Genomic DNA, 26,503 nt, shown 5'->3' with positions numbered 1-26,503 from the left:
ACAAAATCCAAGAGTGTCATGAATGTGTCCCAGCGATTACAGACTGGTTTTTGGCTATCTCTGTGCAGTGACTTCAGTGTCTCGTTCACATACGGGTTATGTACAAATTTAGTCATTATCCCATTCGTGACTGTTTATCATTTCGTAATCGATATCCTCCTGGTAACCAACACAAGTCAGTATTTATCACAATGTGTCTTGCCGTATAAATATAAAATATGCTTACATGTATGGAACATACATAATGCTAGAAGCAAGTGAAGATAATATTTTCTCAAAACAGTTGCTCTCAGCAGGTGTGTCATATAAACGGTTATCCAATCTGTAAATAGAAAGGTAGCTGGCCTGTCTTACCTCAGCGTTCCCATAACAACGTGCGTCATTGTGAACAACACATGCCGTTATCGCTCTTTATAGAATGTTTAACCAAGCTGAATATTTATCCGACAGTGTGTATATCTTAAACTATTGATACGTGTGTAAAACCACGGGAATTAGAAGCTAATGAATTTCTTGTGTTATTGTCATTCATTAACCAACCATCCACCCACTCGTTCGTTCGTTCACTCTAGATAGCTATCCGTCTGTTTGTGGACACTGACTAAACCACTGACAACAATACAAGTATATTTTCTAAGACCCAACAGATAATATTCCTTCCACTGTTCATTTCCGTAGATATCGAACAAAACCAGGCTAGACTATTCTCAGCTACGACAATGAAGGCTGAGATATCATGGGGTTTAACATGAATACCGTAAACAGGTATATGATACCGACCAAGTACCGAATAGTTGCTTCCCTGCCGTGCTGGGGTAGCCTAGTCTTTGAAACGTTCGCTCGTCCCACCGAAGACTCGGGTTTGATTCCCCACATGAGTGAAGCCCGTTTTGGTGTCCTCAACCGTGATATTGTTGGAATATTGCTGAAAGCCGCTTTAAACCTTACTGACTAAACGCTAAAAGATGTGTTTAGACCGGTACGTGTCATACAGCAAGGTTACTAGTCATGAAAATATTAAGTGGACTATTTCAGACTGAAACAAACGGCGCTGCCTGCGCTGTGGGCAGACGACAGGACGACGCGTATTCCTGGGCGCTGTGTAACAGCCTCTCACGTCAGTGTACTGAATGTGAGGCAGAAACCAAACTCACTCACCTAAATGCCGAGGGAAACATTGAGGGTAACAATATGTATCATATAATTCTACGTCATTTGGTATGAAGCGGAAACGGTTCGAACAACCGATCGTTCTTCTTTTGACCGCAGGGCCCTTCTGCTCGCGTACATTGAAGGTTCTGAAATGTTTGCCTGTATGTGACTGTAGTTTGGCTACATCTAAGCTAATGAAAAAAAACCCAAACTATTTAGTCATTTAAATATCGACCGTGGTTTCTCGTACGGACTGTTGGAGGGTCTGTGGTGCGATCCTTAAATATCTAAGCTCCATACAACGACAATATGATTCCTAACGAATCTATTTGCGAGAGCTAAGCCGAGCCTTTCATCATTCAGGGCGAATAAATACCCGCACGTCGATTTTCAAATTGACATATTTTTATCACACGAAACACAAATTCGATTTCGGATGAAACATAAGGTTCATATTTGCAAATACGTAATAGCTTTACCCACATTCTGAAGCAAGAACTCACGATGGAAGAGCAAAAGAATCTCCCTCGTATCAGTCATCTTTGAAGCGACGGCAGCTTCGATGGGATACATCAGTCCACATGCTGGCGCAAAAGCGAGATGCCTAAACCAGAGAGACTGGCATGCATCTTAATTGCTGCAGTCGACCTTGAACACCGGGTCTAGCTAAGACTTGACAATTCCAGTGCAAAGACAGACGATGCTTGTAAGCTCAACAGATACGACGGTGAAATACTTCAGGAGTCTCCAGCAGACTTCTTACAGCGATATTAAACCGGCTCTATGGAGGTGGTTCGGTTAGCGAACCTAATCGAAGACGCCGAACGCCGACTCGTCTTTTGTGAAACGCGCTATAGTGAAATGTCAATGCAAGAGGACTTCTGGGAGTTATTAACGTGACAGAAAAAGGCGGCACGATCCACGAGCATGTTGGAATAACATTCTGGCAATATCAAGGTGAGTGATTAATACTCTCTCACATTTCTCTCAGCAGTTTTCCTTAATGTCGGTTTACGTGTTATTTTACTGTCTTTTAGTACATATTTTTACCTACAAACAAAGGGATGCTTTTTATTTAACTTTCTATGTTATGTTTGTTCCTCAAAGGTTGATTTTGGTTGAGATGATGTTGATTACGTGGATTATTTATTGAAGTATATAAGAATTTTGTATTTTACTTACAGCATGTAGGCAGGGAATTGTTCCAATTATAAAAAGTTAATTATTTGGTATAATGTCCCATACGTCATTTTCACGTTAATTTTGTCGATGTTGAAGAATAGTTGGTTTCATTTCACAAAGGAATGAGTTCTTCAGTTCGCTTGTCACACAAAAACCCAAATGGCCGCAAATTGTGAATGCAAGAATGCCATTTTGTAGTTCTTCACTATATTTCAGGAGTTTTTTCAAACATCGTAAACGTTACTCACAAATTGTATGGAAAAGCGTCATCTCAACAATCGCGTGACATGTGAGACAACCCAGTGTTATGCATTATCTGATTTGATGCTCAAACCAATATTTCACCGCCACGTTTAAACGATTTTTGAGTCTCACCCATCCAAACATATGTACATATACCCCGGAGAGAGGCTTTTTTTGCCGTTCATGTCAAAACATTGATAACAGAACAGTCTCGTTTCCTGTTTACTGGTTCCGTCCTATTGCGCAACTTAGTGCGATTTTCAGTCCAGAATTTGTAGACTATGTAATGTAAGTGGATGCATGAACATTAATCTGTAAGGTTTGATACATCTAAGCACTTGTATATTGCAACACCAAGCTCCTCCTAATCCTTGCAAACATGTACAGCGTGCTCTGTCGTACAGCGAGCTATAACAAACGGAAATATCAAAACGAGGCTATGCCGCTGGAAATATTTGGCAGTCTGCTACGGAACTGATATTACATCAACCTCATTGTGCGTTACGGAACTACCCTGAATAAACGCAAAAAACACATAACAGTTTCAACCAGTGAGACAGATGCAATGTGAATCTGTTTGCGACCTCATCAAACAAGGTTAGTCTGTGGCTCCATAGTCAAAATATACTGCCTGAACCTCGACAAAATGTATAAAAATACGGTGTTTTTAAAGTTTAAAATTAAAATTCATGTGTAAATACTATTTTCTTACGAAACAAGGAATTAGATTTCAGTTTAACCAGACTTCTTTTGTGGTGTCTGTTTTCACTTTCACACGAGGAAATTCGGATCGGCTAACAGAAGGTCATTGTCTGAATAGGTTTATGAGACTTATGTTTCGGTATGTTTAACAATATTCCACCGATATCACGACGGGGGACGCCAGAAATGGGTCCCACACATTGTACCCACGTTGGAAATCGAACGCTTTAGCCATTTGGCTACCCCACTGTCCCTCCCCCGAGAAAAGCAAGGGGAGAAATTGTCAAAGGCGCTTGAATGAGGTTCACCGATACTAAAGTGAATCCTCCACTGGAATATATATCTGTTTTATGAACTTTTCAAATACCATTCACATCATGGATCTAACGAAAATATGATTTTAGTGGTTTTCACGTGACTTTCAGTACTCAAAGATATCTGCCCATCCCACGCTGAAGTGATATGTGTATGTTTTATCCCCACAAGTGTATTTATACTTGAACAGGTGGGCTTTATGTCAGTTACCTGCTGCTGTGGATACACGGACACGCGCTGCTGATGCTTATCACACCACATGCATTACGTATGTTAAAGAAAATACAAAAAAGAAACCGAAAACTGAGTATGTGTATGGCGTGAACACGAGAGCATTGAACCCTGGCGCTTACGGGCTAGGTATGACCCTGTTTTAGGGGGATCATGGGTGTACTTGCCCACTGTCTATCATACCATGAAAACGTCGATAGTTACTGATAACATAATAATAATTTACTTTGCCATTTATTTAGCGCTGAACAAGGGACATGCCCTAACCACATACAGCATGATAGACATTATAACCCCGGATAACCCGAATTGCCTGTGAGGCGATAAGAGGTTAATAGTTATGGCTTATCCCACCGGGTGCCCATTTTCTACTGGGTGAACAGAGGAAAATTTTAACAATCCTAAGGTGTAACCACATGTAATTTGTTGTCAGGCAGGACTTACATTATATCGACAGCTTGTTTGCATGGTCCACACTCCAGATGCAGTATCATGCTTCTGGATTGTGTTGCAGGTCACGTGGTTTATAGGTTATTATCGTCATACCGAAGTAATGTTTTGCGACATCGTCGGTCAAATGCTATCTCATTTATGCAGTTTGTTTGAGCGCTGGCTACAGTTGGTTGGAGGGGCATGATAATTCATAAATCGACATCATCAATGATCTTCGGTGATCCATCTATTTAAGGGTTTTTTCTCCATTCTTTTTATCCCCCCGGCATGTATTTCGGGGGATATAGTCGACGCCTTCTCTGTCTGTCTGTCTGTCCGTCCGTAAACATTTTGCTTCGAATTAATAAACCGTTCAACATTTTTCTGCAATACACGGTAGATATATAGGTCAGAACCTAAAGTGGTACCTTTTGGTATTTACAGGTTTTTGTGATTTATGATTTTCTTGGTTTCCATGGAAACGTTTCGGACTCTCAAATTGACAGGTGTGTTTCGTTTCCGGAGCACAACTCAAAAACTTCCTGATTTCTTTCAGTAAAACTTTCTAGATATGTGTAGCAGGCATCAAAGTGGTGCCTTTTGCTATTTACAGGTCTGTGTGATTTATTATTTTCTCGGGAAACAATTCGGACTTTGTCTCAAAATGGAGGGATGGGCTTTGTTTCCGGAGCATAACTCAAACACTTCTGAATATCTTTCAGCAAACGTGGCAGACATGTGTGGCAGACCCGAAAGTGATGCCTTTTGCTATTTGCAGGTTTTTGTGATTTATCATTTTCTGGGTTTCCATGAAAAAAATTCGGATGTAGTCTCAAAATGGAGGGAAGGGTCTCTTTTCCGGAGAACTCGAAAACTATTTAATATCTTTCAACAAAACTTTGCAGATATTTGAGGCAGACCACAGAGTGGTGCCTTTTGTTGTTTACAGATATATGGCATTTATATTTTTCATGATTTCCATGGAAACAATTCAAACTTAGTCTAAAAAAAACATTAAGTAACCGTCAGATGATTTGTCCTTTCAAATATGTAGGTGCCGGGGGGATGCGTCATCTTATGATGACTGTTGTTTTGTTTCTGGCAATATGGCCTGTTTGGACAGAGACATCGAGACACATCTTGTTTTGCCCCTGTATGTTGTATTTGTAACGTTAGTATTACTAACACTATCCAGTGTCAAAACAAGGCCACATCATAACATCCTGCAGCATCAAACTTCTATACAGAGATCAGCAAACACAATTACGAACCCGTTGAAAAATGTAGAAAGGTGAGTTTTATTACCACACACAAGCTATGTGCGCCGACTCATTGGGATCAGGGACTACAAACGCAGTGACCGTGGCTGGTTTCTTGTTCGTGATATCAACCAATGGTTTTGTTCTGATTCGACTCGATTATTAACAACCCGTCGTTACAAAATTAAATATTTCTCTTCTCTCGTGAAATATCTTCACTCAACCGCTCACGGATTCCGTAACGAGGAGCTGGTATGAACATCTGTCGTGTCTAATGTGGACATGCAATATGTACGCAAACCAGTGGTCAGTGGTATGGATGCATGAACTCCTTTTGGAACTAAAAGGCTTGAAGATAGTTTCTGCATGAAAATTCGCATTGGAAAAATCCAAAGAGATGTTTCCCATGGTCGCCAGTTTGGGATGCTAAAATCCAGTTGTTTGATAAGTAAAGACAAACGTTTATTAAGAATATTTTACTTTCATGATTTCTTAACCATTCTCTTTAAAGAAATATGTAAGTTGAACAAACTGAAAACAGTCCCTGTGAAAAATGTTATTAAGCATTAAATACAAATAGTAAAATAGCAGTATTTCACCTCTAATGAGATATTTTGTCAGTGTGTCAATGAACAAATACATCATAATTCATATTTTCAAATTTTGCAAATATCCCTAACTGTTTTTGTCCAGTATGTTTAGTAGGTCAGAACGACTGGAGTGAGAGAGTTGGAATATACACCGTTTTTAGCAATATTGCAGCAATATCACGTCGGGTGACACCAGACACTGAGTTTCACCCATTGTACCCAGGTGGGGAATCGAACCCAGGTCTTCAGCGTGAAGAGCGAACGCTTTAACCACTAGACTACCACACCGTCCCTATAACGACTGGAACTATCATAGGTTATAAACCATCAGACAGCTGAGTTTGCTGTCAATCGATTTGCTGAAGACTCGGTGTATTACAGAACATCTACAACCTGTAGAAAATACGATACCATCACCATCATTTAAAAAGGTTCTCTGATAGCAGCAGCTACACGCACGGCCGTGTTTAAGTGCCAAATGAACGCCACCGCGCCGCCATTTAATGGTATGTTTTGTGTTTTTTACGATCGCAACACACGTGTACATTCAATTTGTCCTGAAAGTCCGAGATCGGCTGCGTGTTTCCGATCTATTCCGAGTGCAGCAGACATGTTTAAAACCTGCCGGTCCAATTACTATGGGATCAGTTCTCGAAACCGTACAATAGTGTGAGTGAATGTTGTTTTAGGTCATGTTTACCCAATTCCAGTACCACAGCTTCCTAAATATGAGAAAAGTACATTGTATCTCTTATCACCGTATCCGTGATCATGTTTTTCAAGAAGCTGTAAACATTTGAGAAATGCATCAGTGAAAGATTTCCTCGCACATTTTACCGACACACCCTGCTGTATGGCCTGTATCTTCAGACTGATGCAAACACTGTCACATGACTGATACAGCAGGGGTGGGTTCAGAGACGGTGAGTGTGTGCACCCTCTTTCTCCCTTTCTCCAAGTTCCTGGACCCGCCCCAGTACAGATTTACCCTCAGTCTTTGTTCAATGTAAGACACTTTTATCAAACAGCTATGTCACTCATGTGACTGTTTATTAGTTTCTGGAACTGTCATCACTCCGTAATATCTCCTGGGCGGAGGATCTGTAAGGGTTAACTTGTGTTTCCTCCTTGCCAGCGTATTTATGCTCGAGCATATCGGCGTTATTTCAAATACCTGCAGATAGGATATTTACTGAAACGTTTTATTGTCGTTTTACACTTCTCGTACACAGTTTTTGTGAAAACAAAATCCCTTTAGGGAACAAGTGGGGTTTTATTCGGTAGTAATATTGCAGCAGTATCATAGTTTTCACACACTGCACCCATCGAACCTGAATCTTCGGGATGAACGCTTCACTTGGCTAAGTAACGAGTTCAAAGTCATCCTCGTTGACTGCTAGATCCTTTCACACTGCACTAGTAGTAAGTGTCAGGTGAACAACGATTAAACAATATTCAGAATTGTTTGTGATTACATCTTTTATCCGATGTACCTAAGGGCAGTGATGCAGTTGCGAAGATATACGTGTCTGAAAACTGCATGTCAGGATCAATTTCATACATGGGGCGGTGGGTTAACCTACAGGTTAAAGCGTCCGCTTGTCACGCCGAAGGCCCGGGTTCGATTCCCCACATGGGTAAAATGTGTGAAGCCCATGTCTGGTTCCCTCCCGTAGTGGTATTGCGGGAAAATTGCTTAAAGAGACGTAAAACTAAACTCACTTACTGACCCATTCCAGAAATGCATGGTCCCGTGATGACATACATTACATTAGTGACTGTGATTGGTATTGTACGCCATTCTCCCTCAGACCTTCCTTCATGCTGACTCTCAGTCTCTGTGTATAAATTACATAATTTCTGATGGAAACAAAAAAGTTGGAGCCCCAGCGGTGTGCGAGATTCATAAACCTATTGAAATCTAGAGTTGCTTTTTACCAGAACAGAATGGGTTGGACAGAAGGGAAAATGATGCGATATGGGGACTGTGAGTAGTGTGGGAAATAGGTTCCAAATTCTGCTAGCCAGCCGGACTAGCTATGTTTGAAAGGTACTCGCACACACAATAATTCACGAGCTCGAAATCTGAATGTAGAAACTATGCAAGAGATTATGAAACTAGAGAATAAGATACGGGTTGCATCATAAACCTGCTAATATAATAAATGTTTTCAGGTTATAATCTTGCATGATTTAAAATTGTATTATAACCTAACAAGTCATATTTACAAATTTGACACCATGAAAATTCACTAGCCTGACTAGATTTTCACTAGCCACGGGCTAGTGGACTACAGGCTAACCTTTCCCTAGATCAGTCAGATTGGGTGCCCAGCCTATGGCATTTTCCGCCCGTGAACATCCCACCGATGATCTGTTTAGGACGTGACAGGGAATTAGGCCGGGTCCAATGTTTACCCATCTTCTTGTTCGAGATAATCAGCGATGACATATGTATGTGGTGATCTGGTACTCATATGTTGCACGTCAAAATATCTCCCGTCGCAATGTTGCTGAATTATTACAAATACTAGCGTTCTTTTATACCTTCAAGTATACGTGAACTAAATAGGAAAAAGGGTCGCATGTAATATTCGAGATTGCTGTTCTTTGATGCTGTTATAGTGTATTGATGCTTTTTATGGTTTTGTTTAATGTGATTGAGACCTGGAACTCTGCAATGAAATTTTCCACTATATGAACAAAAAAGTATTATCTTTTCTTACCCCATCTTAGATCTAAACTCACTTACCCATCATTGTGAAGAGTTGATGCCTTGGCACACAGCTCGCCGGCACGTCGCTAGTATCCTTTTCTGACATTTTGGGAATCCGGAATGCCGTTGGTGTTGCCTGACCCAAACGAATCTTTGGCACCAATGATAAGTTGTTAAGGTCACACCATTCTCACGAAGACTCTGCTTTACTTCAAAGTAGAGTAGTTCAACCGTTTGGGTTGTTCATTGAGATACTGTCTTGGAGATATTTAAAAGTAGATCCTAGTTCACTTGCACATGTGATTGTGAGGACCTCTATAGGGACACGCAGTCTGGATGTTATATCATCGTGCATCACGTGATGTTCAGCTTAATATGAAATATCATTGTGATTTAGATGTGTCCTGCAAACACTGCGTCATTGTTATTGGAAATATACACGTCATCAAAAGATACACTGAAAGGTTTAGTTGCACTATTTATTGCCAGTAGTATAATGATCCAAATGCAGTTGATGACAAGAAATAAAGGTCCTTTAATGCACGAATCGATAGTTTGAGTCAATGTTGGAATTTAAGTGTAGATTGTTCTTGGCTCTATAGGGTAGCCTAGTGGTTAAAGCGTTAGCATGTCACGCCGAAGACCCTGGTTTGATTCAATACATGGGTACAATGTGTGAAGTCTGTTTCTTCTGTCTCACACCTTGATGTTACAGGAATGTCCCTAAAAGCGGCGTGAAACTAAACCCAGTATTACCACTGTATCCACTAGGTTTACACACGTTACAGGCCCCTGACAATACTACTTCACTTGAAAATGACTTTATGTCTTACTGTAAAGCCGCTAATTCATAGAACTCATAATTACAATACGTGTATGTTGAAATATACTATCCAAAGAAGAAACGCATAGACGAGAAATCTGTTGCGAAAATCTTACATGTGTAACTCGTCCACGAATAGACTTTAGTGCATCACATTTTACACCAATTTATAAGAACGTAATGTCTATGCAACCAAGTGGATACGTTTAGATAATGATCGAGCGCGATGGTGACGACTTAGGACGACCCAGACATCGGGTTTCCTGGCTTTCATACCAATCTCAACCTGTTCCGTACATTTTGCCCGGATATCCACTTAAGTCCAGGTTGCAACGAGCTAGAAGGCATGATATCTTGCTGAGACTAACATTCAGACGCCTGGCAACAGAAGACTGGTAACCTCAAGCATGCACTGTTTCAATGGCGATGTTCCGTGTCGCAGAGTCAAGACGTGCCGTAGTGATTTCACCTTGAAACTTCAAAACGAATGCCAATTTCTGAACGTAAACTTGATTTTTATTGCCAGACAGTGAATGATCTGGAAGTTGATTTCTGTTGCGTTGTGGCGATACCTTTCTAATAAGGCAAATTTTATAAGAAATCTCATCAAAATGAACATTTTCAAATAAAATCGATTTTTTACTGGGGCAGTTATTTTTAAAAGCATGTTATTAACACTTTTGTTACATATTCTGACGATTATTTGAACACAATAGGTAATTAATAGATTTTTAAAAATACAAATCGCCTATGCGTTTTTTTTTTGGGGGGGGAGTATAAATGATTTATCTGATCTACCCCATGAAACTTTGAACATCATGGTCAAAATTGGTCTGTATGTGAAGTATTATAACTCTATCTTGTTGATGATCTAAGACAAGATACTATCTATATACTTTGACTGAAGATGTTAAACATCCAAAATATATCGCCCTGAAAGTAAACCTCACAGTCCCACTATCATTAATGTGACAACAAAGTCGGTTTTAAATATAAATTCAGATAAAAATATTCAAATTAGCAATCTCCCGTCAAAATATGTTCACTGGCAGAATCGATTTAATATTCCAATCTCTTCAAAGTGAAAACTTGTATTCACGTCACCAAACAAACCTAAACTGATGTTATTGAAGACACAGGCAACACTCAATAACACGGCCGAGCTCCTCAGCAAGTGGTCTCCTGAAAGTCAACGTTAGCTCCAGAGTGACCCCAAGGCAATTCTCTCGCTCGGGGTGACGTGTGCACACATCATCTCACTTTTATCAAGTGGTATATCATACTGACGTGCTGGACGTTTAATCAGCGTTGTTTGGCTTTGTCTGGGATTTTCGTCCCTCTCTGACCACGCACGACATCACGGGTTAGTGCAGTTTTGTCAGTTAGGCTGTGAGCAGTAAGGTTGTATAGAAACGCCAACTTCCTGTTCTGTGAGCCTTTTGGATTTCGGGTCAGAAGTCCCCATCATGCAACCTTGTTTCTCAGAGATTCGGTTCAGAGTAGGTCTCTACTCCTCAGTTTTGTTTATCTTTGGGAATGTTTCTGAGACTGACCGACTTACTGTATGATTAATGTTATTGTTTCTACGTGAATTAATGAATTAAATGTATTTGGGTGAACATATTAATGTTCTATGTTCTAGGTCTCATGGGCAGGCCAAACTGTTAGAGGGTTTGTCCGCGAAGCCAAAGATCCGGGTTCTATTCCCAGTATGAGTACGGTGTATGACGTCCATGTATGGTTCCCCGAGTCGCGATATTGCAGGAATAGCGACGTCAAACCAACCTCACTCGCACAGTTACATTTCATTGTATCTGCAGAAAACTGACCAATCTGATATTCATATTCATGCTCCTTCAAGAGGGCGGTGGGGTAACCTAGTGGTTAGAGCATTCGTTGGACACGAGGCGGGATCAATTTCCCACTCGGGTACAATGTGTGAGGTCCATGTCTGGTGTTGCTGTCGTAGTATTGTTCGAATATTGCTAAAGGTGACGTAAAACTCACTCACTCACTCACTCAAAGAACACACATGTAAATGTTTTTGTACTGCCATGTGTCTGCAAGATTTATCTTATTAGTCGAGACATTACATATTAATTGCGACAAAGATATTCTATATTTCATGAAGTGAACATTTTCATGTTTAAAACATCAAGCATTATCAACAACAGTAGCACTAACAACAACGTGTATTAATTGTGTTACCTTACTGGAGTCCTCTTGTACCCCATCGGTGTGTTGGCAATACCTAACTAAACTTGTTTTCTGTTGCTTCCTAAATCATCCTAAACTCTGAAGATCAGACTGCAGTACACAAGGGTAGATATCTCTCACAGCAGTAATCAGTGGGAGCCAGTAGGTATATTTTGTTATCTATGAATCTACAATGATTGGACAGGACCGGATCACGTAGGCATAGAAATCACAAAGAAAGACTGCAGTGGTTGTTTATTATCGGCAGTATATGTGAAGGTACAGAAGCAAGGACGATCGCAAGAGTTGCAAATGCGAAAATATGAGACCCAGACGGATCGGCGCATCCTTCGTTACGACTGGAGTGTCAATACTTGCTTAGGGCTCATTTGACACGACTTTCCTTGGTAGTGCCCTTCATTTTAGAGGTTTCGCATCAGAGAAAATGATCTCGATTTAATCAGATTACATTTAATAATTGCATTTAATAACAATACTATGCCTTATATGCAGGGCGATGATGTTACACAAACATGGTACATCTTATTAAGATTGAGTAGGTCGTTCAAGTGTATTTTACAAATTCTGAGAGAAAGCGGGAGGCAACTCTTACCAGCGGTATTCACTAAATTAGAACTGGACCAGCCATGCAAGATACAACAGTATTGATGTAAATGAATCAATTACTACTTATTTTGTCAAGGATGTTACATAAATTAGGTCTAAATGGTGTTTACATCTCATTCACATTTTGTTTGTGTGGTTCTACCAAGCTGTAGCGTTAGCTGCTTCTGGGTAGCTACTTTTGTCTAAACTCTCAAGGTGGCGGTAGGGTAGTCCAGCAGTGATAGCGATTGCCACCCCCAAGACCAGCATTCGATTCCCCACTTGAATATTTCTTATGTTCCTCGCCGCGATACTGCTCGAATGTCGCTAAAAGCGGCGTAAAACCATACTCAGTCACTCTCTATACCCTAAATCATGTGTTTAGACCTGTGCATGTGACAAAACAGGTAACTTGTGATGAAAATACGATGTGGACTAATTCACACTGAAAAACAAGTTACAAACAAAATGTACGTAGTCAATTTCCATAACGACGGCGCTATGGGAAGACGACAGGAACTCAGTGTATTCCTGTGTACTGTGTAACAACCTCTCGTGTCATTACACTGAATGAAAGAAAAGCAGAAAAGCAAGCAATATTCTTGTTATGTAATTCACATGCTCTTGAAGTGAATTCTGACGCGCGTAATAGAAACGTTTAGTGAAATATTGAGCGGAAGGAAGGAGCCCTAGGATTTAATCTAGCGAACTGCAGATGAAGAAAAGTCTGTGCGAGGAGCTTGTTGCTCCAGTGGACGGCAGTTGATATTGAAAGCTTCAGTCGTGTCGTGAAATTGCTCAAACTCACCACCAGTCTTCTGTGTACTTTAACTCTCAATATTACACTAAGCTTCGTTGAGGAATGTGAAGATGTGATAGAGGTTACAATTTCTCTCCCACAAATACATGAACTGCAGTCGATCAGGCGTTCTGACAAGTGGAATTGTATTGATTTGAGTTTGTAAATTAGGTCTCATACAAAAACGTACACATCATTTCACTTGAGGAATTGGTCTAGACGATCTGTAGCATGCTTCTAGACCGCGCTGGGGAGAGGACGTATTGTTTACCTGTCTTCGGAAGAATAATTTGAAAACTGGATTTCTTTGTCGCAGCGTAAGACTGATCTAAGTGTCAAGTCACATCATAAGTCAAATGTGGCTCGTTAAACTTGGTGTTGCATACATGTTTACCACCACTAGGAATAAAATCAGATATCTTTTTTCTCTAAATAAGCCTGGAGCGGAGCTCTTGAAGATGCTGTAGACTTTCGATCTTCTTCCTTGGCACCTGTCAATATTTCAGAATTCATGGAATACCAATAAAATTATTGGCTTAATCTCGTCTAAATCTTGGAAAAGTTTATTAAAGTCAACTACCTGCAATCTCCTTGCAATCTGGGAGTTAGGTAGTTCAGTAGTGACTGAGTGAGCGCGAGTGAGTGATCATGAGTGGGCTGCTCAATGCAAAGTTCTAGAATATTTCAGGGGTGGGGGGTGGGGGGGGGGGGGGGGGGGAGTGTAATACAAAAACACACAGTTTATTATGAAATGATTTGAACGTGTAAACATTATTGAAAATCCACAAATTATAAACACTGTAACATGGAATATCCTAAAAATATATATACAGCATGAAATATTCTTAAAATATAAAAATTATAACATGAAATATCTCAAAATATAGACATTATAACATGAAATATCCTGAAAATATAAGCATAATAACATGAAATATCCTTAAAATATGAACATAACGTGAAATATCTTGAAAATATAAACATAATAGCATGAAATATAAACATCACGACATGACATATCCTCAAAATCTACACATAATGACACGAAATATCTTTAGAATATGCACATCATATTATGAAATATCCGTAAATTATAAACATTATACCATGAAATGAAGACTTAATGTTCTTTGCAGTCAGCTGAAGTTGGTATTTCTGGTAACTATTTTTATATAATATCACCAATATTAATGTACAGCAGTTTGTCTGCATGCGTTAAGAGGTTTTTCTTAGTATATTACATGTAATATTGGTACCTGTCAGGGTTTGTGTTAAGTTCACAGCTGTTTATCATATTTATTAATAAGTTATTGTGATTAACTTAACAGAAAGGTGTTATAGGTGTTAATGTTTCACCTGATTTTAACAGTTTATGTTCGCTTATGTTTGCTGATGATGTTTCATGTAATCAGTTACAACAGAAGATAAATGATCTTGAATGTTTCATAAACAAACTGGAATGTCAGTTAATCTTGTGATAGTAAAACGAAAGATCTTGTGTTTAGAAATGGTGAGTCATTACGGGATTATGAGAACTTTTATCCTTTTATAAATATCCAGGACGTGTATTTACATCAAAAACCGTATAGACTAAAGCTCAAATGTGCCTGGTATCTCAAGCTGACAAGGCACAGTGACTATTTTCTATACATGGTTTTTGAAAAAACATTTGGGAAGATTAAGTTGTAAAGACTTGTTTAAGACTTTTGACTGCATGGTTTCACCTATGTTATTGTATGAGATATGGGGCACTAACTACTGTTACATCACCGAGTTCGTTCAGGTAAAATTTTGTAAATATTTCATGAAATTCGATAAATCCATCTGTAATATCATTGCTCTTGGTGATTGTGGCAGACTGCCTCTACACATTACTTGTATGACTAAAGTAATTAAATACTGGTGTCACCTATTGCCAAACATTGGTATATCATATTCAAGTCCATACACGATGCTGATCGCAATACGTGAGCAACGTCTGTCAGAAAATGTGGTTATAATATGGTTTTGACTATGTATGGATCAGTCTGGATGTTGGCAATGGCAATTATTTCATATGTTTGTTTCAGCAGAAACTTTCGGATAAATGTTGGTTCACTTCAGTTCAAAATCCAATAAATGGTTTTACTAATCCCAGTTCAAGCCACTTTTAAATATGGAATGATGTTTAAATACTGGTTCTCCTTTATATCTCAGTTCTGCACTTTCGAAATTTACATGGGGTAATTTTAGGTAAGTAGTTGAAACTAGAGGATACAAAAAAATTAAATACAATGAGAGATTATGTTTATGTTGTAAATTGAATGACAAAACTGTTATTGAAGTTGATTTTCAGATTTAAGGGTACGATATATTCAGAAATATTTGACTGATTTTGATCCAAATCTATTAACATTATGACAACAAGTAATGACTGATATTTCTGAATTGTGTACTTCAGCGCATTAGAAATGTTGATATCAAACAACATGTGTACTAAACTGTCAATACTATATGCAAATGGCTGTCAGTCTGTCTGAAATGACATCAAAATATAGATATCAAAACATGAGTTTGTCCACAAATTGTAATTATCATCACACGTTGTCCCAAATATTAACTATACTGCATTGAATTACTCAAAATATAAACATTATAACATGGAATTCCTTTAAATGTAACAACACAGTTTAAACTGTCCTGAAAATATAAACAGAACATGAAATAATCTTACATTGTAAATATCATGACATGTAGTCCCAAATATAACATATATTACATGAAATTTCTCAAACTATACACATCATTATGTGAAATGTCCTCAAACTATACACATCATTATGTGAAATGTCCTCAAACTATACACACTATTATGTGAAATGTCCTCAAACTATACACATCATTATGTCAAATGTCCTCAAACTATACACATCATTATGTGAAATTTCCTCAAACTATACGCATCATTATGTGAAATTTCCTCAAACTATGCACATCATTATGTGAAATGTCCTCAAAATATACACATCATTATGTGAAAGGTTCTCAAAATATACACATCATTATGTGAAATGTCCTCAAACTATGCACGTCATTATGTGAAATGTCCTCAAACTATACACATCATTATGTCAAATGTCCTCAAACTATACACATCATTATGTGAAATGTCCTCAAACTATACACATCATTATGTGAAATGTCCTCAAACTATACACATTATTATGTGAAATGTCCTCAAACTATACACGTCATTATGTGAAATGTCCTCAAACTATACACATCATTATGTGAAATGTCCTCAAACTATACACACTATTATGTGAAATTTCCTCAAACTATGCACATCATCATGTGAAAGGTTCTCAAAATATACACATCATTATGTGAAATGTCCTCAAACTATACACATCATTATGTGAAATGTCCTCAAAGTACACAGATCATTATGTGAAATGTTCTCAAAATGTAAACATTATAATTTTAATGTCCTTAGAATACAAACACTATAACATGAAACTCCTCTAAATGTAAACAATATAACAAGAAGTGGCATCAATATATACACGTCAAAATATTAAATGTCTTCGGCATGTGAGGATTATAAATCACTTAGATTATAAACGTCATGACATGAAATGCCATGAAATATAAGCATCGTAACGTGAAAGGTCCCCAAATGTAAAAAAACATGACAAATGTCCACAAGATATAAACATAATCTAAAATATCGTCAAAACGTAAACTTATTTAAATGGAATTCTTTCAGATGTAAACAAGATGTGTAATGTCCTCATCATATAAACTTCATAATAATTATTCAAATTATAATGATCAGAACATGAAATTCCTCAAAATATAACATTATAACTTGAAACTCGTCCAAATTTAAGCATTATAATGTGAAAGTATAAACATTATAACATGGAATTCCGGAAAGTGTAAACATTGTTTGAAATATCCTCAAAATATAAACACAGAATATGTTTCCTGGGCATACTACGGACTCAGCATATAAAAAGTATAACACGAAATACCCTCCAAATATACAGAATATAACATGAAATGTCCTCAAGATATAAACACAGAATATGTTTCCTGGGCATACTACGGACTCAGCATATAAAAAGTATAACACGAAATACCCTCCAAATATACAGAATATAACATGAAATGTCCTCAAGATATAAACACAGAATATGTTTCCTGGGCATACTACGGACTCAGCATATAAAAAGTATAACACGAAATACCCTCCAAATATACAGAATATAACATGAAATGTCCTCAAGATATAAACACAGAATATGTTTCCTGGGCATACTACGGACTCAGCATATAAAAAGTATAACACGAAATACCCTCCAAATATACAGAATATAACATGAAATGTCCTCAAGATATAAACACAGAATATGTTTCCTGGGCATACTACGGACTCAGCATATAAAAAGTATAACACGAAATACCCTCCAAATATACAGAATATAACATGAAATGTCCTCAAGATATAAACACAGAATATGTTTCCTGGGCATACTACGGACTCAGCATATAAAAAGTATAACACGAAATACCCTCCAAATATACAGAATATAACATGAAATGTCCTCAAGATATAAACACAGAATATGTTTCCTGGGCATACTACGGACTCAGCATATAAAAAGTATAACACGAAATACCCTCCAAATATACAGAATATAACATGAAATGTCCTCAAGATATAAACACAGAATATGTTTCCTGGGCATACTACGGACTCAGCATATAAAAAGTATAACACGAAATACCCTCCAAATATACAGAATATAACATGAAATGTCCTCAAGATATAAACACAGAATATGTTTCCTGGGCATACTACGGACTCAGCATATAAAAAGTATAACACGAAATACCCTCCAAATATACAGAATATAACATGAAATGTCCTCAAGATATAAACACAGAATATGTTTCCTGGGCATACTACGGACTCAGCATATAAAAAGTATAACACGAAATACCCTCCAAATATACAGAATATAACATGAAATGTCCTCAAGATATAAACACAGAATATGTTTCCTGGGCATACTACGGACTCAGCATATAAAAAGTATAACACGAAATACCCTCCAAATATACAGAATATAACATGAAATGTCCTCAAGATATAAACACAGAATATGTTTCCTGGGCATACTACGGACTCAGCATATAAAAAGTATAACACGAAATACCCTCCAAATATACAGAATATAACATGAAATGTCCTCAAGATATAAACACAGAATATGTTTCCTGGGCATACTACGGACTCAGCATATAAAAAGTATAACACGAAATACCCTCCAAATATACAGAATATAACATGAAATGTCCTCAAGATATAAACACAGAATATGTTTCCTGGGCATACTACGGACTCAGCATATAAAAAGTATAACACGAAATACCCTCCAAATATACAGAATATAACATGAAATGTCCTCAAGATATAAACACAGAATATGTTTCCTGGGCATACTACGGACTCAGCATATAAAAAGTATAACACGAAATACCCTCCAAATATACAGAATATAACATGAAATGTCCTCAAGATATAAACACAGAATATGTTTCCTGGGCATACTACGGACTCAGCATATAAAAAGTATAACACGAAATACCCTCCAAATATACAGAATATAACATGAAATGTCCTCAAGATATAAACACAGAATATGTTTCCTGGGCATACTACGGACTCAGCATATAAAAAGTATAACACGAAATACCCTCCAAATATACAGAATATAACATGAAATGTCCTCAAGATATAAACACAGAATATGTTTCCTGGGCATACTACGGACTCAGCATATAAAAAGTATAACACGAAATACCCTCCAAATATACAGAATATAACATGAAATGTCCTCAAGATATAAACAAAAAATGTAAGTATCCAAATAACAGAAGTATAATGTAAACATGTAATCCTAAATATAACATATTATACATGAAGTCCCCCAAATGTGAGCGTTATAACATGAAATCCCCTAAAATGGTTTAAACATATTTATTTCTGCTACATTGTACAGAACTGGATCGGGAAACAAGCAGTCCCCTAAAACATTAACATAATGACATGAAATTCTTCAAATTATAAAAATCATAATATGAAAAGTCCTCAAAATATGAATATTATTATATGAAAAGAATTCTTCAAATGTAAAACATCATACCATGAAATGCCCTCTAGATATAACATGATAACTCTAAATGTCATCGAAATATAAACTTCATACCATGAGATGTCCTCGGCTATCGTTAACTTGACATGCCCGTGTAATGTGAAGTGTCAACGGGCATTGGTCAACACTTTTCCCTCAAGTAGTTTCTAAATATATGCTCAATCTTTCGATTTGTCTAGATAAAAGGACCAGCTATTGGAACCAGATGATGTTGATGTACAAGTGTATACGGCACTCCTGTTGACTTGGCTAGATTTGATACTGGGGTATTGTTGGAATGTATCCTGTCTCTGATGTAACTGAATTAAACCCTTGGCGAAAGATATATTTTGAACTATTCACCAATACAACTGTTTTCCCAACTGTATGCAATGCACATGGATAGGTGACACTATGAGGGAAAGGGACAGCCAGGTGTGCGAGAAAGGATGGAGCCGGCCCAGCACACTTTAATGAATAAATGCCTCAATACCTTTCTCGGCACTTGTGTACGTGCTTCTCGAACATCTTGTTGTCACTGTCTCTGCACTCTTCCCTCGTAACAAACAGTGAACTGTGTCAGTATTTAATCATAGACTCTTAAACAACCAAAAATCTGCAAAAAATATCACAGAGTTGGTATAATGATTGCAATTCATCGATCCGCTTTTGAGTCAAACGGACTATAATGTACAAACACAGTACTTTTCGCCATTGTACGTAATATACATGCAGGGGTGTACATTACAAGTACAACTATGTCCGCCAGTATGTGTGATAGTTTTCTTGATGACATTTCCACTGAGACCGTTGCCAGTGAATAGGAGATCTCCATGTTGCAATATCACCGGTTTGGTTATTTTCAATGTATACTACAAGCAAAAAGTATGGAAACACCCTAAACACATAAAATTGTCAAGCTTTTCTGCGTTACGCAGGGCTTCCAATATACACTAACCGCCAAAAGAAACGTTAATGACGGATGTATCTATCTTCAGATGGTGTTGTGATGCGTAGACGCCTACTTCTTGGTCTATCTACGGTGACCTCAGTCTGTAGCGCTGAATAAAGTCTAATAACCGTGTTACGATGGCATCCGAGGGCGTTGCCAACAGCACTGTATGTCGACCCTATCTGCAAAATCCCAGTGGCTCTTTCGCTCTTTTCGAATGTTAATCGTGGCATATTTCTCGTACTTGTGTATGATATCATGCATTCTAGTATCTCTTTATACCCTATTGAATCATTCCACACGTGAAACGGAGACAAATACTGTTTGAATATTGCTACGTATTGGCGCCTGGAATTGCTATGCGTAAACGTAAAAATGAAAAAAGTGTTACTTTGCAGTTAAAAATGTTAACAACGATAATTTTAGATACTCCTACACATTTTATTTCACAAAATCAAAGAGACGTTTTACTTATTCTCACACATGCAAATCAGACAAAAATGATAGGACAGAATCATTTACAGTTTTACACGCTGCAACAGTTGTTTCATCATCACTAGTTGAACAATGGTCACTTTGAAAGGTTCATCAGTGTCTCAAAGCAGAAAACCCAACCTTTCTTTTGGACAGTGAAATCACTATTATTGGTATATTTCGGGATGGTCGATAATACGACAATTTACTTATTCTGGAATAGATACATTTCATCTAAATCTGAGTGCATTTGTGAATTTGTTTCTGTGACGTGAATAAGGTTGTGTTGTTAAGCTTTCTTGTAAACTAACAAGTTCTTTCATGTGGTTGAAACATAATTTATTCACAAATGGATTGGCAAACAAGACTGTATGGCTTATATTAATGCCTCTCCAGAATACATGTTTCGTTCACATTTGTACGTGGAAATTGTACATAATACTACTATACATTGACATAATGTTGTATTAGATGAGTCAGAATGTTTCGTACGATAAACATTTCAGTCATCAAAATAAGAACAGATTGCATATGTATGATAAGCTTTAAGTTACATTAAGAAGTAAATGTAGTAGTTTTACTAATATTTGTTCATATTTGTTTCGTGACCAGTTAACGGAAAGAAGTTATTGCCTACTCTAACTTTTAAGAATCAAATCGGTTTGATGCAATGATGAACTGATAAACTGAGTGTAGAATATCTATATTTGTCTGATATGAAACTGAATTACTGCCATTTCCGCAGTGTGAAACCGTTCGTATACAAACATGATTCATGTCGTATACTGTTATATTTAGGACACGTGAAGAAATAATGGAAAGCATCCTCAGAAACATGTGACAAGGAACAAGAGGCATTATCAGAAATAAAACGGTTGTATTTGTCACTGTTGAAGTCACTGCATCCCAGCCTAATTGTATCATTTGACAGAATCGACTACCATAGTCTAGATCAAACTTAATATCAGTATTTGCGCTGAGTGTGGTTTGATTCTTAAACTGTCCAACAGAAGAAGCACTAGTTGCATCTGCAGGTAGATTGTTCCACAGTCTGATTGTATTAGGTAGAAACGAATTGGCGTAATTTGTAGATCTGCATCTCATAGTTTGGTAATTTTCATTATTTCTAAGATTATAATCATTGTTATCAGACACATTCCTTGGAACAAGATCACAAAGATAATCAGGAACCATGTGGTTTGCCATTTTATAAAACAATGTTGATTTGGATCTTTCTCTTCTTTTCGCCAAAGAGGTTTGATTTGTCTCATTGTACAACGTATCGTGGCTCGTGCCTCTGACTGCGCCGCATATTGTGCTTATGGCATCTAAGTGAAGGTGTTCTAGTGACAATGATTGCTCATTTGTACAAGTGTCCCAGAGATGACAACAATAATCAAATAATGGTAGAATAAAGGATCTGTACATTGTTTCCAATATTTTGCGTGACAGCCTGTAATTAGAACTACCAAAATAATTAATCATGGTGCTAATTTTGTTGATCATTTCATCGATGTGGGAATGCCAAAGTAAGTTATCCTGAAAGGTAATACCTGGGTGTTTATGAGTCTGAACTGCTTACATGACCGTACCATTCATGGTGAGGGGAGGTTTTACAAAATGTTCGGTTTTACGTGAGAATTGGATGATGGTTTCAGTTTTGTTTGGATTAAATTTAACATGCCAGATTTCTGCCCATTGGGATACACTGTCTAGATCTGAGTTTAGAGTAAACGCATTTGTATAAGGATTGTCAATTATAACGTAGAGTGACGTGTCATCTGCGAAGAGACGTATATTACTTTCGATTCCATCAACTATATCATTAATGTGTACTAAGAATAGAAGAGGCCAGAGAACTGATCTTTGTGGAACTCCTGCTATAATAATATTGTAGATACGTTTGAAACTATTTCAATAATGTTCCGAATATTCCACGGGATTTAAGCATATATATATGTATTTCAGGGTCAGTACGACAGACTAGTGAATCTCCTGGAATAAATCCAGATTGTAAGTTTGAAAGGCAGTTATTATCTCTCATAAAATTAAAGACATATTTAAATACACATTTTTCAAAGACTTTCGATAAGCAAGATGTCAAAGTAACCGGCCTATAATTACAACGGTCGTTAATATTACCTTTCTTATGTATAGGTATGACAAATGATTCTTTCCATGTATCTGGGAAGACTGAAGTGACTTAAAAAGATGAGTTAATGGTAGAGACAAAGAAGACGATACCAGACGTAAAATACGATTTCCTGCCACATCCGATCCTGTCGCTTTATTAATGTTTAATGATGACAACACGTCTTGAACATCCTGTTGAGTGAGATGTAAATCGGTGATATATGCACTGTTATTCGGATTTACGTTTGGAAGATCCTTATTAGGGTCAGCCACTGTTGAATGCTCAATAAAGTAATTATTCATGACATTTGCTACTGACGCTGGATCATGATAAACATCATTATTGTATTGAATACAATGTTCATATTTTAACTACTCGCCACCATAATTTAGTGCTATGGCCGTTATTTATTTCAATCTCTAATTTTGCAATATAACCCTTCTTGACTTTTCTAACTGCGGAAGTAACTTGGTTTCGAAATGTTCTAAAAGTCGCCCAATCGCCTTCACGATTTTTTAGTTTCGCGATTGTATGTTGTCTATTCTGTTTCCGAATGAGCTTGCGGATATTATTATTCATCCTCTGGGGTATCTTTACTTCTTATCGTAACAGTTTTATTTGGTATATGAGAATCAGATATATGTGATAGAGGTTTGACGAACGAATTTGTATTCATATTTATATCCGGTGATGATAGTACGTATTCCCAGTCAGTATTATCGATATGGGAGCAAATATTATCTTTATTTATCTGATTGTTGTCATAAACTTTTCTCTGATATATGCTTGTCGATTTCATACGTTTCTTTAGTATTACGGATACTGGACAATGGTCACTGCAGAAAGGTTGCAAGACATTAGAATCGTTTACCATATCAAGACGAGAAACAAGTATCAAATAAATGAGGGTTTTACTGTTTTGATTGATTCTGGTTAGTGATTCTATAAGTTGATGTAAACGGTGAATCGCCATAAGATTCGTTATTTAGTGTCTAATTTGTTGAAAATATCTATATTAATGTCTCCGACAATGATTGTACTTAAATTCATATCTAATGCATCCCCAATCGATTGATCTAAATTCCAGTACTGCTGGCTTCTATCCGCTCTATAGAATACACCCAGTAGATACTTGCTGCTTTTGTAACGGAGCTCTACCCACAATGCTTCAAGGCCAATCTAATCTAGTGTTTCCATATGTTTAGCAATGAGTGTGTTCATAACGTAAATAGCGACCCCACCACCCCTTGTAGGTCTGTCTTTCCTGAAGGGACACAGGAAGCCTGGAATCTGAATACAATGATCTGAAATTACTTCATGAAGCCAAGTTTCTGACAAACTGATAACGTCATAATCATGCAGTTCTGCATGTATGAGATTGATTCTATCTTTAACACTGCAAACATTTAAATGAATAAAGCTAGTCACGCCGACGACACGGGTACAGTGTGTGAAGAATATTTCTGGTGCCCACCGCCGTGATATTGCTTAAATATTGCTAAAGCGGCGTAATTTCTTTCCCGATGACACGTTAATGTGGAGACAGATTTCCGACATTCATTATAAACAGTATCTATTCGTTTGTAACTGCATTATACAGAAAATTTCAGCACGTGTTAATCGTGACTTTGTTGAAGTTACCTGCCGCTTCCGCTCCCAGCCTTATTTCAATCTGCACGCGCGCGCGCGCGCGCACGCACGCACGCACGCACGCACACACACACACAATGAGTAGTGTGTATTACCTAACAGCTCTTTTATGTAGTAAATATCATAGTATATACCCTGACAGCAGTGTGTATACAGTCTCACACATTGTGTTTGCACACACACACACACACACACACACAGAGAGAGAGAGAGAGAGAGTGTGTGAGTAGTGTGTATTACCTAACAGCTGATATGTGTAGTGAATGTCATAGTATATATCCTGACAGTGGTATGTACAATCTCACACATCAGGCATTTACACACACGACGGGTAGTGCGCATTACCTGTTACTTGTGTGTACACTCTGCCAGTTATGTGAGCAGCTTCACACATTGTGTGTGTGACGTGTAGTGTGCACATCCGTACAACTCTCATACTTCTCACACAAGATGTGGTTTGTGAATATACCTCAGTGAAAAGGTACTGTCGTCCTTACGTCGTGATCATCTCTCTCTCTCTCTCTCTCTCCACGCTTCTGCAGCTCAGAGCAACTGCCTCAACTCTCCGCTCCCTCCCGACCCTCGCTCCCGTGACAGCAACCTAGACAGGAACGCAGCACGCGCTCCCAGCAAGCATGGCATGTGGACGGGCAATCCCAAAACGGTTACGAAGGGATTTAAAAGAAATCTCTCAACCAAGAAATTTGAAGATAAATGCAAGAAGAGTCGGACCTTTTATCAGTTTGAGATTATAAATTAAGATAATCGAGGCTGTGGGGCTCATTTGGATTCTGATAGTGCGCGGGTCGGTGCTGTGTGCCCTCTGGACGGCCTGGAGTATTGGACCTGATTGCTTGCAGTAGAGAAAGGTAAGCGCTTCAATACCAGTGAGATATACAGCATGACATTTTAAATTAATTTTCTAATTAAAATTGGACAAACAATAGGAGGTAGATAATTCGCGTAAAATCGTAACTCAAAACCTACAAATACACAAAATCATTTATGTATTTTTCGCATTTCCTGCATGATACACTGCCGCAAAGTTTTAAGCTGGCCGCTTACCACACCTAACACCGTTAACGGTTTACTTCATGTGGCGATAACAACTGCTTTAATTCTGCTGACAAGATCACTTTCTGGGACATGTTAAAAATCTATCATAAAGTGAAAAGAGAAGGACGCGGGTGTCCGTTATTACCTTATTTTCAAACTGTTTGATAGCGCAGTGGGTTATTCATACGGTTGTCACTTTCGTTCGAAAGCCCAGTGGAGGAAAGGATCCAGTCCACCCGAGGCTGAAAAGGTTATAAAGTGAGTGAGCGAGTTTAGCTTTAACAATGTCGCTGTGGGGTACTCCAGAAATGGGTTTCACACATTGTACGCATGTGGGGACTCGGATAATAACAATAGTCCTTTTGTCATGCGCATTACTCAATGCACAATGCATGCTCGAAGCGCCCAAACAATCTGATTTTTATTACCCCGTTTAACCCAAGCTGCCTGTTAGGCGCTAGAAGGTTAGTGGTTACATTAGGTATTCTATCGGGTACCCATTTTCTGCTGGGTGAACACAGGCAATTTTTAACAAACTCACTAAGGTGAGACCGCATGTGTGGGGCAGGATTGAAGTCCTAGAAACTCTCCGGAATCAAGCTGCTAAACACGGTCACCCATCTAACTGTCCGAGCTCGATGGTGCTTAACTTCAACTGATTCGTGACCTGAGCTTTGTGCACAGGAACACACGCCATAACATCAAATGCAGGTCTTCGGTGTTGCAAGCGACCGCTTTAACCACTAGGCTACCGCACCTCCACATGTTATAAAATGCCTCAGTGCTGTTTTTTTATCCTAAATATGTTT

The 26,503-nt window shown here is 38.0% G+C and overlaps 1 protein-coding gene across 2 annotated transcripts in view; it reads left to right on the top strand.

Moving 5' to 3' along the window:
* The first annotated feature begins 2,040 nt into the window (after positions 1–2,040).
* LOC137268105 (endothelin-converting enzyme homolog) overlaps positions 2,041–26,503 on the top strand; it is a 56,084-nt gene continuing 31,621 nt past the window's right edge. Inside the window, exon 1 of one of the 2 annotated variants that reach the window (XM_067802626.1) lies at positions 2,041–2,109. The gene's annotated coding sequence lies outside the window, so the exon portion shown is untranslated. Of the gene's footprint in view, positions 2,110–25,378; positions 25,508–26,503 lie in introns of those variants that run through there. The other variant, XM_067802625.1, reaches the window with a different exon arrangement.

This window comes from Haliotis asinina, chromosome 16 (genome assembly GCF_037392515.1).
Source record: "Haliotis asinina isolate JCU_RB_2024 chromosome 16, JCU_Hal_asi_v2, whole genome shotgun sequence".
Classification (NCBI taxonomy): Eukaryota; Metazoa; Mollusca; class Gastropoda; order Lepetellida; family Haliotidae; genus Haliotis; species Haliotis asinina.
Note: the sequence above shows the minus strand (reverse complement) of the source record. Positions and strands in the feature narration are given on the sequence as shown.